The sequence below is a fragment of the Molossus molossus genome, unplaced genomic scaffold, assembly GCF_014108415.1.
Source record: "Molossus molossus isolate mMolMol1 unplaced genomic scaffold, mMolMol1.p scaffold_m16_p_16, whole genome shotgun sequence".
In the NCBI taxonomy this organism is placed as follows: Eukaryota; Metazoa; Chordata; class Mammalia; order Chiroptera; family Molossidae; genus Molossus; species Molossus molossus.
Genome location: NW_023425351.1, coordinates 51,190,819 through 51,197,425, shown reverse-complemented (window position 1 = coordinate 51,197,425; position 6,607 = coordinate 51,190,819).

Genomic DNA, 6,607 nt, shown 5'->3' with positions numbered 1-6,607 from the left:
GAGCCTCAAAAACAACACTTAGACCCCCAAATTTTTATTATTAGGAAGAAGGGCTGAAATTTGTATAGGCCCCAGGGAGAGCATACTTCTGAATACCTATTTTAGATATGGCTGTGGAGAATATGACAAGAAAGAAATTCCTAGAGGCTTGAACAGGAACCTAGGGGAGCAATGAACAAAACAGTTTCTTCTAAAAAGCAGAACAAGAGCTAGTCAAGGAATGTATCACACCCCCAGGACAGAACAACTGAGTGGTGCTTGCTTAATAGTTTCAGCGTTTCTGTGGACCAATGATGTCTTGTGGTTGTCATGTCTCGTTATATCATTTTATATTGTATATGAGGTATAACTTGCATTTTGTGATTATAATTTTTCAGAATGCAGGAAGAGACGTCCAGGCCTTGAGAATAAGATTGTAGGCATCCTAGAGGTCTTGGACTTGGAGTTGGAGGATACAATATATCTGGATAGATCTTTCAGTCACCCCCCTTGGGAGATGAGAATGCTGTGTGTGAGAAGGGATAGACCATGGCAGAGCCACCAAAGATCATGCCCCTCTGTGTCGAGTTGTTGTTAGGAAGCAGTAGCACCACTTGAGACTACTTTCCCAGCTCCCTTGTCATTTAGGTGGGGTCAAAGGACTATATTTTTCCAAGAGAATGGGAGCAATGAGTCACTTATTGTCAGAAGTATTTAAGAAACCTGCATACCTTTATTTACTTCCTCCCCAGTCTGGTGGGTGGATGGTTAATTTTATGCCAACTTGTCTTGGTTAAGTGATGCCCATAGAGGTAGTAAAACACTATTTATGGAGGTCTATAAGGATGTTTCTAGAAGAAATTAGCTTTTGAATGGGGAGACTGACTAAGGAAGATCACCCTCGCCAGTGTGGGTGGGCATCATTTAATAGGTTGAGGGTCTCAATAAAACCAAAGGGTAGAGGAGGGATGAATTTGCTCTCTACTTAAGATGGGGCATCCATTTTCTGCTATGCTCTGACATTGGCTCCGCTGGTTCTCAGGCCTTTGGCTTTAGACTGGAACTACAGTACTGGCTTTGCTAGGCCTCCAATTTGTGGCTGGCAGATCATGAGACTTCTTTGTCTCTAAAATTGTGTGAGCCAATCCCTTATAATAAGTCTCTTTTTAAATATGTCTTTCTCTATCTCTATTATCTCCTATCAGTTCTATTTCTCTGGGGGACACTGACTACTGGGTTGCCCAAGAACTTTAAAACCACACTGAAGATGTCAAATTCTCCATCCGCCTAGGTTGGAGGGCTGTCTGCTCCACAGTTATTCAGGAACTGAGGCTGATAGAGAATCTGTCATTTTCAACATGTGGCTTCAAAGCTCACCTTGGTTGTCAATATTTAACCAGCAGAAAAAAAGAGACAGCATCGAGGTTTTCACATTCCATTAGTTAGCACTCAATCTTATTGCCACATGTAACTGCAAGGGAGGCTGGGAAATGTAGTCTGGTAGTATATCCAGGGAAAGGAAGAAACAGGTTTGATAAACAGCTAATGAGTCTTTGCCAAAATGTATGACATGCTTGTAGTCAATTTGCTCTTTATAATTTATTTTCTTCATTTTTGCTTATCAAAGTTTTTTTCTTATTAACTGAGTATACGGCTTGTTTTTTCTCAAGTGAGTTAGGTTAAGTATCACATGATGAAATCTCAATTTATATCTTGTTCAATATATGTTTTATACTACTGCATAATAAATTACCCCAAAACTTAATGGCTTAAAACAAAAACAAATTTGTATTACTTTGCACAGTTTCTGTGAGTCAGGAATTTGAGACCAGGTTAGCTGTGTGGTTTCTGCTCAGGTTCTCTCATAAGGTTGTAGTCAAGATACTTGCTGGGATTGCAGCATTTTAAGGTTTGACCAAGACTGGAGCATTTCATTCCTAGATGGCTCACTCACATGGCTGTCAAGTTCCTGTTGCCTGTTAGCAGGAGGCCTTGAACCTATACCACTTGGACCTCTTCACAGATTCTCTTGAGTTTCCTCAAAACATGGCTTTGGGTGTCTCTAGAGAGAGTGATCTTGATAATAAGGAGAATGCTGCAAAGTTTTTTATGGCCAAGTTTCAGAAGTCAAACACTGTCGCTTCTACCACATTCTAAAGAGTTTCTAAGTCTAGCTCATACTCAAAGAGAGGGCTAGGCTCCACCTTATGAAGGGAGGAGTATCAAAAAAGGGGTGTGTATATTTTAAAACATTTTTACTAAGTGTTTTGATTTTCCCATATCTCTTCATCTTCTTTAGTGTTGTTAATATAGTACTTCCATATCTTTTTCGTACTTTAATTAACCCCTTTACTTAATTAATACTTAATTTACATTACCATTTTCAAGAATGCTCATTATGTCTATTATTTAGGATGTATTAAGTGAGAGTATTGAATTTGATGTTTAAGAAAAAGTCTTCCCTAACCTGGAGAAGGAAATAGATATACAAGTCCAGTAAGTACTGAGTCCCAAACAAAATGGATCCAAAGAAGCCCACACCAAGACACATCATAATTCAAATTCAAAAGGTTAATAACAAAGAGAGAATCTTAAAAGCAGCAAGAGAAAAGCAGTTAGTTACTTACAAAGGAGCTCCCATAAGACTGTCTGCTGATGTCTCAACAGAAACTTTGTAGGCCAGAAGAGAATGCCAAGAAATATTGAAAGTGATGAAAAACAAGGGCCTACAACCAAGATTACTCTACCCAGAAAAACTATCATTTAGAATTGAAAGACAGATAAAGAGCTTCCCAGACAAGAAAAAGCTAAAGGAATTTATCATCACCAAACCAGACTCATATTAAAGGGTCTTCTTGAAGAAGAGAAAGAGGAAGGAGAAGGAGAAGGAGAAGGAGAAAGAGGAGGAGGAGGAGAAAGAGAAATAAAAATCATGAACACTGAAATGGCAATAAATACATATCTATCAATAATTGAATCTATAAAACGAAATAAACAAAAAGCAGAACAGAGACAGACTCATAGTTACAGAGAACATTTTGACAGTTGCCAGATGGGAAGGGGGTTGAAAGGATGGATGAAAAAGGTGAAGGGATTAAGAAGTACAAGTTAGCCCTGGCCAGTTTGGCTCAGCAGTTAGAGCCTGTGGTCTGAAGAGACCTGGGTTTGGTTCCCTCTAAGGGCACGTGCCTCAGTTGCAGTTTGTCCCCGGACCTGGTTGGGTCGTGTGGGTGGCAGCCACTCAGTGTATCCCTTTCACATTGATGTTTCTCTCTCAGTCTCTTCCTCGCTCCCCTTCCCACTCTATCTAAACAAAAAACAAAACAATGTCCTTGGGTAATGATAAAAAAAAAAAAAAAAAGAAGTGCAAGTTGGTTGTTACTGAATAGTCATGGGGATGGAAAGTACAGCAAAGGAAATATAGTCAATAATATTGTAATAATTATGTATAATGTCAGATGGGTATGAGATTTATTGGGATGATCACTTAGTAAGTTATGAAATGTCTAATTACTGGGTTATACACATGAAACTAATGTTGTATATCAACTGTAACTGAAAAATCAAAAATGATTTTAAAGAAATCAGAGCTGACTTTGGGCCTTGCAGAGAAACATAGTCTCTCGAGTTTAAATGAAAGGTCTGGAGATGAGGGCTATTATGAACAATACATTGACCTTGAGGGAAGAGGCAAGCACTCCACTTCAAAATATAAAATGTGCATCATTAATTGGGGAAAACCTCCAATTCCAGTCTCCTTCTCGCCTTGGCAATGACAAATTTGTCCAGTTCTCAGCTGAACCACCCATAGTTATCATTTATGGTGAAGAATCATTAATACCTCATGCTCACAAGTGATTAACTAAATTGATGCTTAAAGGGGCTAATGATGAAAAAAAAACAAACTATTGACTACTGAATGCTTATAATGTGCCAGGCCCCACTTTCACGTTTATTCATTTAATCCTCTCAACAATCCTATAAGGTAAGTACTCTGATTATTCTAAAGTTATTCATGAGCAAAGTTAGATTTACCAGACATTATTAGCTTGCTCAAATTTTTGGTTTCCTCACATAGCTCATAAGTGGCAGAGCTGGAATTCAAACTAGAGTTTGACTAGTTAATTCAGTTACTTAAGGTTAAAGCTAATAAATGGTAGAGCTGAGATATCCCACCTGGGTCTGATACAAAAATCCATGCTCTTTGTGTCAGTTAAAGGCTGCTGTTTACTGTCATTTTACCTGAACTGCCTGCCCTTCCCTCTGCCAAGGCCAACCTCATTGACAGTTACATCACCACTGATCTCTCCCCTCTTTAAATAACCATAGCACTTAGTATCTGTAGTCACAATTCAGTCCGTGTGGGTTGCCTTGTACTGATTACTAATTGATTCATGCATTAGACTTTTCTTTCCAATTAGACTTAAAACACGAGGAGGGCAAGGACCCTCTCTTACCTCCATAGTATCTAGGATCAGTACTAACTCTTACCAGCCACTTGATGATTGTTCATGACTTGGATAAACAGAAACATAATGAAGTTTCCTATTATGCCAAATACAAGTAGACTGGCTCCGATATTAATGTAGCCTCTTATTCTGGTTTACAGAATAAGAAAAGAACTGAACCAAAGGTTGAAAAAACCCTCCAGAGGAAAGCCACATAAGTAGATTCAAGTTAGAAACCGCAACCCAAGGGATAATGTCAAAGAACAATGAATTCCACTTGCACAGCCAAAGGCTAAGGCATAACTCAATAAAAATTCACTACTTTTAACAGTTGATATGCAGAAACATTCACTCTCACTAGGAATCAAAAATTCAAATTAAAAAATTAAACTGATAAAATTTTTATCATCAAATCAGGAACAACTTTTTCTTTTTTAAAGCAATTTTTAATGTTGCCTTAAAAGATGCTAATTCATATATTATCTCTTGGGAGCATCAAGTAATACATTTCTTTCTGGAACACAAATTAATAGTATGCACCTGGTGTTTTTAAAATATCCTTTATCTCACTATCCCACTTCAGGAAACTTAGAATAGAAATATTTAAGGAGATGAATGGAAGTTTATTTGCAAAGATATTTATTGCTGTATTACCTAAAAGAGTGATATACTGAAAATAATCTCATAGCTCAACAATAAGAGGATTGCTAAAATGGCTCATAAAATGGATTGCTGTAAAACCACTAAACATAATTTTCTGAGCTTTTAAAGAAATGCTCATAAAATACAATTAAGTGAAGAAATTGATGATACAGAACTTTTTCTCAAATATAGCATCATCCCAATTGTGTGCTATACAAGTGATTTATATATATACGTAAGACAAGAAGGCAACATTAAAATGAAAACAGTTATCTCTAAAGCAAGGTTATTGGCAATCTGTTTCTTTTATAGTATTTTCAAAATTCTTTTTTTTCTTTCTTTTCTTTTTTCTTGTTCAGACGGAGTGGGAGGGAGAGAGAGGAAGAGAGAGAGAGAGAGAAAGAAACATCGACTCGAAAGGGACACATTGAGTGGTCGCCACCTGCAGGACCAACCAGGGCCGGGGACAAACTGCAACCGAGGCACACGCCCCTAGCAGGAACTGAACCAGCAAAATTCTTTCTTTTGTATTTTCTAAATGTGCTTTCAATTTTTTAACAATCTTTTTGTAACACTTACTATATACCAACATTGATTCAAAGGATTTTACAGATATTATTCATTTAATTTAATCCTCATAAAAACCCTATGAGTAGGTACTATTGTTATCTCCATATTACTGATGATGAAACTGAGACACAGAGAGGTTTAACAATTTCCCTGAGGTCACACAGCTAGTAAGTTGTGGAAGCAGGATTTGAGCTATGCACTTAACTGTACTCTGGCTGTGAAAAATCTTTGAAATCCAAATCAAAATAAAATAAAATTTAATTGGAGAAAATAACAAATTATGAATTAATTATCTTGACTTGCCTGGGATAATAAAAGAAGATAAGAAAGCAACATAAAGAATTCAGTTTTCCATCAGGAAGACTATTCTGACATCCAGGATTATTGCACTAGAATGAGTCATAAGGCAAAATGAGGGAACTTCTCAATGGGGCCATAAAAATGGGATCAGTGGCTGTCTGGTGTAGCTAATGTCTTCTTGCTGAGAGTGGGAAGGTGGACCTCAAGGTCCCTGCCAGACCTATGATTCAGTGATTCATGAAGTAAAAAAGCCAGGTTGGATGACCCAGTTTGTCCCCTAATTACATTTATATTCTTGTCCTTTAAAGGAGCCACATAGATAAGACTCTTCCTTCCTGTAAATATAATAATTTAATATTTTTGTCTGGAACTTAGAATAATGAACATAATTTAAATAATTTCTAAACAGAGAGAGTCCACTGTTCTCTTTTTTCTCAGACTTGAGTAAGTCGACTGAGGAGAATATAGTAGAAAGAGGAGCTGGTCAGCATTTTGTCAGGTAAGTACAGGAATTGCACCATATAAATAGCTACCATGAATAATTTATTTGGTAGCTAGATGGCATTGTTTGTGCTGAACTGTACTTCATAAGTTTACCTTCCTCTTTTGGGTCTTTTATGAGTTTAGGTTTTAGGTCAGACTATACATCAGGGAAAAATAAATATTAT